We start from the raw sequence: 10,760 nt of genomic DNA, 5'->3' as shown, positions 1-10,760 counted from the left end.
AAGATGCAGAAAAGACATTAATAAATCCCTATCACTGATTTAAAAAATACAATAGAAGCTTCCTCATAATCTACTAACAAATGATCCCAGTGCATCTAGCAGTGAACCCGCTGACATCAGTATGGAGGGACGGTGCTCCTCATTCACTTACTTCTCATTTAAGGTTCACACTCTTTTTTTCCCCAAACGCTTGTGGTTTCACAGAAGACACTTTCCCAAACCGTAATTCACACATCTTTTTGCCACATCTGAATACAGCAGTCCTATTTCCCCCACTTAAATCAACTAACTTTTAAAATATAAATTAACTTATTTCAAAAGACAGTATCAAGAAAGTAGAGTTGCAACCTACAGAATGGGAGAAAACATGAGGAGATCATATATCAGATAAGGGTATAGCATCCAGAATATAGAAAGAACTCACAGCTCAACGATGAGAAGACAAACACCCAATTGAAAAGATGGCAAAGGATCAGTATAGACACTTCCTTAAAGAAGATACACACGTGGCTAACAAACACGTTAAAAATGTGCTTGACGTTATCAGTCATCACAGAAAGGCAAATCAAAATTATGAGATGCCACCATCATTTTCACTCAGATGGCTACAACCAAAAAGGTAAGAACAAGTGTTGGCAAGAATGTGGGAAAACTGGAACCCTCGTAAATTACTGATGGGAATGTAAAACAGCATAGCTCCACTGAGAAACACTCTGGTTAAAGTTAAACAGAGTTGTTGTATGAACCAGCAGTTCCACGCCTAGGTATACACGAGAACTTAAAACTTGTGTTTTCACAAGAACTTGTAGACAAATGTTCACAGAAGAATTACTTCTAATTGCACAAATGGTGGGACAATTCAAATGTCCAACTGATGAATGGATAAACAAATATGGTATATCCATACCATGAAATATTACTCAGTCACAAAAAGAAATATTATTGCCTGCCACAACATGAATGAACCTTGAAAACACCACACTAAATAAGACAGACACAAAAGGACAAACATCGTATGGTTCCACTTATACAAGGTATCAAGAAAAGGCAAATTCACAGAGCCAGAGAGTGTAATAAAGGAACCAGGGATCGGGGGGGTAGGGTTGGAAGATGGGAAACTGCAAGGGTAGAGAACTTCTGTTTGAAATAATGAAACGTTCTGGAAATGGATAATGGAAATGGAACATTAGTGCATGTGAACTAATGTGAACACACAGCACATTCACAACATACTGAACATACTGCTGCTGCGTCACTTCAGTCGTGTCCAACTGTGCAACCCCATAGACAGCAGCCCACCAGGCTTCCCATCCCTGGGATTCTCCAGGCAAGAACACTGGAGTGGGTTGCCATTTCCTTCTCCAATGCATGAAAGTGAAAAGTGAAAGTGAAGCCGCTCAGTCGTGTCCAACTCTATTGACCCCATGGACTGCAGCCTACCAGGCTCCTCCGTCCATGGGATTTTCTAGGCAAAAGTACTGGAGTGGGGTGCCATTGCCTTCTCCACTGAACATACTAAAACCCACTTAATCATACACTTTGAAAGCAAGAATTTTACGGTACTGTGAATATTTCAGTTAAAAAAGGAAAAATAAATCTAGTTAAAAGGAAACTTTGTATTACCACAAGTGGAAAACAAGGAATTTCCAAGTACATGTTAAAAAAATACATAAATATTGAAATTTAAAATGTATATCAGCAGATCACCCCAACTCGCCTTGAGGACCACCAGCAGAACAATCACTCCCTTGGGCAACCTGGTGTGGGCTGCCTGCGTGGCCTCCTCCATTTGCTAATGGGTGGCTCAGAAGGGAACAGGATCACAATGTAATTACAGCCAATGCAAACAAGACAGGAGAGAAGCATGAAAACGGAATAAATCATATGGATAATATGATTAAAGATGACGTTAGTTACTTGGAAACCACTTTGAACAGTGCTCATGCCATGGCAGGCCAGCACCAAGCACAAAGCTTACATTGCTCCGTTAGTCCTCATCCCACTTCTCCACAGATAATACGATTAGCACTCCCCTCCCTGTACAGATGGGAAAACCGAGGCAGAGAGATGGTCACACAGAAATGAGGCAGGCCCAGCGTGAAAGTAGGGTCACCCAACTCAAAAGTCCACACTTTTAGCCAAGATGCTATATTGCATCTCAACCGGCTCTAGTAATGAAGTTCAATGTGTTTGTTTATAAAATACATAAAACCAGTCTTACCATATGCTACCATAGTCAGAAAGTTTAATAGGAAAATGTATCCAACCACAATACAGAATACTTCTAGGAACATACTTTATAAACGTGCTTAATTTGAATGAAGTCTAAAATTCCCAAGAGAGGTGAAAATCATCCTATCCTGAAGTAACAGGGAGGCCAGTTCCTAAACGGGAAGTTTCAGTAACATATATATATAAATGCAATTCAACTCCAATAAAATCCAAATACTTGAAAAAAGAATGGTGGGGGCCTGTATTACTTATATTAAAGCAGATATTATAAAGCTAAATACTTAAAACATTGGGTTGGCACAAGGAAAGACATCAGTGGAGCAGACTGAAGAGTTCATGAACAGATTCAGAGTATTTAGCCCATAATTAACAAATCAGTAGAGAGAGCAATTATTTAGTAAAGGTGTGGGAAAATTTGTTAACCATTTCAAAAGATCTAAATTAGATTCTTACCTCATACGGTACACCAAAACTTCTAGATGGAGTAAAACGTTAAATGTCAAAAATGAAACCAAAAAAGAACCAGAAAAAGGACTTCCCTGGTAGGTCAGTGGTTACAACTCTGCGTTTCCACTGCAGGGGTCTGGATTCGAACTAAGATCTCACAGGCTGTGCAGTGACGCCGAAGTACATAACCCTAATGATAAAATCAGATTTGGTTACAAAATTTAAAACCAACAGCAAGATCCAAGATGTAAACTTAAAAAGCAAATTACAAACTTTAAAAACATTTTGTAGTTATCTACAGTAAATGTCCTCAACATAAAAAAGGATTCTCAGGAAGCGATGAAAATAAAAGTGAAGCACAAAGCAGATGGAGAGACCAACTAACAAACACAGATAGTGTATATTCAGCCCTACAGAGTCATATGTGCAAATTAAAACACTAAGACACTGCTTAAACTGCCTATCAGTTTGGCTTAAACTGCCAAGAAAAGGGCAGGGCCGGGCTGAAGTGTGCTGGCCTTTCAAGAAGGCACTCAGAAACGTGAGACCAAAGCCTTCACACTGGCCATGCCCACTGAGCCAGTAATGTCACCAGTAAGAAATTCCCCTAAGGAAACAATCAGGTTTCTGCACAACGACATCTTCCAAGACAAAGAAAAGCATCCTGGTGTATTTCAACAGTAAATGAGAAAAAAATCATAATCAGAAAACAGAATTGTGTTGGGTTGAAAAACAAACCCATACACATTACCTCTGAAGAGACGCAGGCCACCACTGACGCACAGGTGAAACAGTAAAATAACTGAAGGGAAGGCCTGGCTGTCTCACCTCCAGTCACCTCCAGTCCGCCCCTAGTACAGACACCGCAAGTCTGGTACAGGAGGGGTGGGCCAACCCTGAGGAAGGGCTGCGCTGGGGAGGGTGGTCAGCGAGGGGACAAACAGGCCACTGAAGCAGACCCCAAATCAACTGCCGTGTGCCAGACAGGACAACATGGCTGTGGATGGCGGCCTTGAGACGCTAAAGCAATGGTAAATTCTAGTTTGCATAACCACTCTGATAAGGCAGGAAAGCATGCAAGACATTCTGTAAACAGTCTGTCAGGCGTTGACAGGAGAAAAAGGCAGTTCAGGGTCAGGCGCTGCTTTCCAGGACAGAATTCCCCTTGACATTCTGGGTACACAGATCATCCTAGCTGACAGGAGTCAGCCACACAGGGACAGAGGTTCAGAATGCAAACCCTCCTGCTGAACTCCCTTCCTAGGAGGTCACCTCCTAGAACATGCCCAATTCATTCTTCACGCTGGGTCTGCAGAAAGCTATTGGCATTGTTGGCAGTATGTTTTGGAGCATTTCACCTGTAAAGTCCACTGAACAGGACATCGTCAGTTCAATAGTGACAAGTACCCATTAGGCTCAGCAGAGACCAGCAGAAAAACATGTAAGTACTGTGATGGGGGTGGTCATGAGGGTGGCTGCTGGGGGCTCTCTCGAAGCAGGTTAGGACGCCCAGACACACAGGAAGAAAATGGCTAAAATAGTCATACAAATGTGTGAGAGTAACCGTTACAGAGTCATGAAAATATTAATAACAGACAGATTAAGATCAGTCTAATGGACCACAGCTTTCCACATCCTATGGACCCAAATCAAAATAACGGGAGTAAACAGGAGGACATGCCTTATCCTCGCACAGGGAGACAACAGCGTGAAGACATCATACGGAAGGAAAAGGAAACAGGCAAGAACCCCCAGGAAAATCTGGGAGTGAAATAATGAGGCGGGCCTATCTTCACCGTATAATGAGGCACAGAACTACAGTATTGAAAACTGGAACTGGAACATGGACAGATAAATGGTGAACAGGTACATAAACCAGTAAGTCATGGAGGGATGATAGGCTGATTACCAGTCACTCATTATGACAAGATTAAGTCCAGATGGAGCTAAGATTCAAATAAAAATAAAATCTTAAAAGAACTGGGTAAAACACAAGGTTTAACAAAAAATAATCTTGAGCTGGATTAGTCTTTCTGAAAGACAGAAAGTGAAGCCGCTCAGTCGTGTCCACCTCTTTGCGATCCCATGGACTGTAGCCTACCAGGATCCTCCATCCTTGGGATTTTTCAGGCAAGAGTACTGGAGTGGGTTGCCATTTCCTCTCATAAAATCCAGAAGTCATAAAAGAAAACACTCATAAAAAAGCTTAAATATATTTAAAACTCTTGAACACCAAAAAATCTAGAAGCATAAAATCTAAAGGTAAATGACAAACAAATCACAAAGGGTTATTAACTAATATGTTAAGAGCTCTTCTTTACCAGCTGAGCCACAAGGGGAGCCCTAAGAGCTCTTAAAATTCCCTAAGTACACACCCCAATAGAAATGCAAATCAAAACTGCAATGAAATAACTGTTTTTACTTTTCACACAGACAAATAACCAAGTTCAAGAACAGTGTCAGTAAAGGTGTAGGAAATGGTCAACCAGAACAGCCTTCCTGGAGTGTAAGCTGATGGCTCCCTCATGTTTGGAAAGGAAGAACTACGGGCCAGAATTTCCCTCAAAAGAAGCGTACGGCACAGATATAGCTGCCATGTACATAGAAACACATAGAAACTGACACTTAGCATAGATGTACATACAGTAAAAGTTGCTGGAAACAACCTTAGTTGTTCCTCAAAAGGGGAATGGGCAATTCAAACACGGACCTGCACGCAGACACTGGAGTGCCCACGGCAGACAAGAGCACAGGTGCACAGTGAGCTCAGTGCACCGTTATCTGAACCACGCGGAGTAACACAGGGCCTGTGGTTTATCAGGGCCTCACAGCAAAGTGCATACAAGAGCTCTCCAGAAAACTCCAGCAACTACCTGGCCACAATAGCAGTCTCTACGGGACAGGGAGGCCGGGGTTAGAGGAAAACACATCACAGTAACTCTCATGGGTTTGGATTTTAACATGTGCAGGTTTTACTTTGAACATTTTTTACACCTTTAAGTTGAATTAGAGGAGTCTTTGCCCTTAGGGTCAGCTCAGGGCAGAGGCAGAGCCTGGATCTGACACCCAGACGGCGGGTCACACAGTTGTCACATCGAAAGAAGAGTAAGGGGGACATTGCAGCAATCACCCCAGAAGCTGCGAGGAGAGAACAAGGCTGGGGGACAGATCCCGAACTCCTCGTGACCCTACAAGGAGAGTGAGAGACAGAGGGATTCACACCTGTGTTCCCGCCATCGGGTGGCCTCTCAGAGGAGAGCGAGCATGCACCTAAACCAGAAAGCAGCCAAGGCAGCGCTGAGAAGACAGGGAGCACACTGTGCCTCACCTGAACACACCTCTTTCCCCTGAGGAGAGAAATGCCTACAGACAGCGGCCAGTCAGGTTTCAACAGACCAAACGCATAAGGTAATTTTGCAAATGTCACAACTGCTTTTCTAGAAGTTTGTTTTTCAACCTTAGGGGAAGAACACTGGAAAAGACTGAGGTTTGTTAGGCCTGTCCTTGTTTTGTGCTAAAAAGTCGGATACCATCTTCAGTTAAAATCTGGTATGAACAAGCAGTTTCAACTGAACTCCACAGCACATTAGGAGAAGACCAGCATTATTCTACTTGGGCAGCAGAAACTCTCAACCCACCGCACAAGACTGTGAGCCCCAGACCTGGACAGCACCAGGGCAGGCGAGCTGGGCGCAGGGCGTTTGGAGCAGGTGTGCCTGGAACTCACGCTTCCTGCAGCATCATGACCCGAGGGCTGGCATAGCACATGCACAGAAAAGTATTTGTCAGACGCTCACTGCAGCACTGTTTGTAGGCCAGAAAACCCTGGAAACCACCTTAAAAACTCATCAACAGGAAAATGGTTAAGATGACTAAAGATTAAGTAAATATTATAGAATCATGAAAATAATAAAGATGTTGCAGAACAGTCACACCACATGTTTGCGATTGAGCAGATAATAGGATAAAACTGTTGTATGTCCACAGAGGGGAAATCTCTGAAGGACAATAAATGAAGTTTCTATTAGTAACTATTCTTGGGAGAAGAACTACAGAGAAACATCTTCTATGTTTTTTTACACAGTGTTTAAAATTTAAATGCAAAACCAGTGATTTATAAAGGGATTAATATAAATTCTGCCACAAACATACACTCCACAGTCCCATCCATTATACAGTACACAGTATAGTGACATTAGCCACGAACTTACCTAAATCTTCCAGGTTTTGGTCCCTTCGAGAGTTGCTGCAATGCAGACAAGTGGAGAACAAAGCCACAGGGTGACGTGGATGGAGAGTGTTCGGCTGGGTACTCTCAGCAGCCTCATGACATGAATAATTTACAAAATTATACCTCAAGAAGATTACCAATGATGATATGCCTTGGATCTGGCACCTCCATCAGCTTCAAGCCCACAAATGTAAACCCACAGATGACAGGAGTCCACTGTACCCATTAGAGTCTCAGTGGGTCACTGTGAACACGACAGATCAAAGACAGCATCTAGCAGGAATTTCAGAGCTTGCTCTTCAGACTGTCTAAGAGGACATGGACATACGCACTACACTCTGGCAAGCACATTTGTACGCCCACTCTGGAGAACGGGGCAGAATTGAGTATACAACGTCTGACATTTTGGTACCGACTCTGAGAAACATTCATGTGTATGCACACAGGGTGTGTCTGACAATGATCACACAGCATCCAAAAGGACTGGAAAGAGTGTAAATATCCATCAGCAGCAGAAGCTCTAAATAACCCATGGAACGTCCAAGTGAAGGACTAGTGCCCAGCAGCTTAATACAAGGCTGGCAGTTCAACACGTACTCATGGGAATCTCCCTACTGCCAAGTGAAAAAAGCAAGTCAGTAATGATATATGCTATAAAACAGTATTTTACCACTTACATAGATTTTTTAATATTAGATGTGGATAAAAGTGTACAGAAAAACGTCTAGCAGGAAACAGCACTCAAGGTGGTAGGGGCTGGGGTCAGGGGGTGGTGTTTGGAAATGACAACCTAGTCAAACTTTAATTCTGTATAAGAGAGCATCCACCTACCACTTATCCAATGACACTGACCATAATAAAAAACAATGGGAAAAATGGAATCATTAACTATGTCCATATAGTCACATGAGAGGCTCCAAAACAACTACACACTAAGGTAAAGGATGAATGGTAACATCATTAAATGAGAAAATTCCAGAAACTTATATACTTTTTCTATAAAGTTAAAAACTACTAAAATGAAAATTATAGTTCATTTAGGTAAGTTTTTTCCTTTTTCCAAAGTTAGATGAGAAAAGAATAAGTAAAAGAAAAACTTAGTATTCAGGATCATAACCACTTTGGCTTAGAGGGAGGCAGGAAGGGGAACGAGCAGAACCACACAGGTGGCCAAAGTCAGTGTCTACAAGTCCTAGTTATATACTAGAAGATTCAGAAATGTTTGCCACAGCATTAAAACATCATGGAACCAAAAAAACGACAGCCATGTTTTATGTCTCGAACCAAAGATTAGCCCAGTTCTGTCTGCTCAAGTTCCAACAAAGAGAAGGAATAGTCTTGTCTTAAGGAGTATCATATCTTCCACTTACTAGATTTTATAATGAACACTAAGTCATTACAATCCAAAGCATTTGATTAGAAACAACAAAAACTAGAGACTAAAAATTTGAGAAGCAGATTCAGGCAGATAATGACAAGAAGCTAATACTGACAGACCTGGAACAAAAGAGTGATGACAGTATTTACTTGAAGTCTGATAATTCAACTCTGATAATTCAACTTTATCAGTGTAATTAGTTTAGAGACATCAAGTAGGCTGGATACATAACTCCTTAAATGGAGGACAGCATTTACTGTAAGGTGGGAGTACACACATGTTTAGCTGCTAAAGAAAAAGTAATCAGAAGCAAACCCAACAGTCTTAATTCATTGTTATTATTAGTCTTGTTACATCAATCTTTAAAATGTCTTTGTATAATACTTTCTAAGCACAACAATAAAAGGAAAAAATGAGAGTAAGTTTGATAATCACTGGCAAAAGCTTCCCTTCCCAACTATACAAGGAATTCATGATCTTTATAAAAATCAATATAGAAATTTTAAATGGTAAATGGTCAAAGAAAAAATACAAATGGTAAATCAAGTGGTAAAATAGACTAAAAAGTTATTACATAAATACAGGCTGACCATGTAAGTAGTTTTAAAATAAAGTAACAATAAATACTTTATAACATTCAACATGGCAACAGTTTCTTGGACATGACACCAAAAGCAGGGGAAACAAAAGTAAAAACAGATAAATTGAATTACATCAAAATTAGAACCTTCTGTGCATCAACAGACACAATCAACAGTGAAAAGGCAACCTATGGAATGGAAAAACATGTTTGAAACCATGTATCTGATAAGAGGTCAATATTCAGAATATGTAAATAACTCCCATAAATCAACAACAAAAAATAAACCATTTTTTCAATGGGCAAAGGTGAAAGGACATTTCTCCAAAGATACAGAATTGGGCAGACAGCATACGAAAAGATGCAACACCACTACTAGGGAAGTGTAAATCAGATCACAACGAAATATCTCTTCACACCCGTTAAGATGGCTATACTAAAAACAAGTGTTGCTGAGGATATGAGACCTTGTAAATTGTCCACAGGAGTATAAAATGGTGCAGCTGCTACAGAAGATAGCATGAAAGTTCGCCCCAAATTTAAAATAGCAATATCCTATGAGGCAACAATACCCTTCTGAGTACTGTTCTCTATATCCAAAAGAATCGAAAGCAATGTCTCAAGAAGACATTGTACACCCATGTTCATAACAGGATCGTTCACAACTTACAAGTAGAAGCAACCCAATGTTCAAGGATGAGCTGGTCAATAGCTATGTCCAATATAAACAAGTTGTGATGTATACGTACAATGGAATCTTCTTCTAAAAAGGAAAAAAACCTTGACTCATGGTACAATATGCATGAACCTAGGGGACATTATGCTACATAAAATAAGCCAGTCACAAAACACAAATATCACATGATTCCACTTAATACGAGGTACCCAGAGTTCTCAAACTCATAGAAACAGAGAAGCAGAATGGTGGTTGCCCAGGGTTAGGGAGAAGAGGATGAGTTTAATGGGTACAGAGTTTCAATTTTACTAAGTGAGAAAGTTCTGGAGATTATCTGAACGCTACTGAACTGTACAGTAGAATGGTTAAGATGGTGAAATTCATGTTATGCATATTTTACCACTCGTTTTTTAGAAAGTAGCAATAAATAAAACAGAAAAACCTGATGCTAGCAATTATGAAGGGAAATGGATATTCTCACAAGAGGAAGTGTAAGGTATCTGGAGAGTATCTGAGAGTCTGTGACAAAAGCTAGAAAACCATGCATGCTCAGTGCCCAGGCTGTGCCACCCTAGAAAACAGATATGGATATACATATATTTCTACCAATACATATTTACATATTTTCACAAAACTTAAGAGATGCTCATACTAGCACAACTGAAAACAGTTAAAACGCTGTTTACAACTTAAGAAACCGGCTCAATGTCTTATAGCATACGCACAATAGGATAAAGTACTGCAACTGTTCATTATGGTATTTTCTTGAGGTCATGAACCCCTTCAGCAAGCTTATGCCTTCCGTGGAAAAACAGTTTCAGAGCACTCACAGGCTTCTAGAAGAGTCCTCCATGGGATTTCTGTGGGAGAATTATTAATATTCCTGAGAAAAAGCACTTCCAACACATTTATTTGTGGACTCTGCTGATACGGGAAATCTGCATGGAAACAAACTTAAGGTGGAAAACCAGAACAGCCCAGAACACGCACACGGATTACACGACATGAAAGGCCCAGAGAAGGCGGGGAACTAGTGGGAACCAGAAGGAAGAGGCTGGACCTAGGCTGGCCACAAAGGAGGCGAAGGAATCACCATCACCACTCAGTGGGGAGCGGCCACGTGCCAAATACAGACATCCATTCTCCCACCTCACACTGGAGGAAAACCAGCCCCGCGAGGCTCAGAAACTGCTCCCAGTCAGGAGTAGATCCGCAC

Source organism: Bos taurus, chromosome 29 (genome assembly GCF_002263795.3).
Source record: "Bos taurus isolate L1 Dominette 01449 registration number 42190680 breed Hereford chromosome 29, ARS-UCD2.0, whole genome shotgun sequence".
Lineage (NCBI taxonomy): Eukaryota > Metazoa > Chordata > Mammalia > Artiodactyla > Bovidae > Bos > Bos taurus.
Note: the sequence above shows the minus strand (reverse complement) of the source record.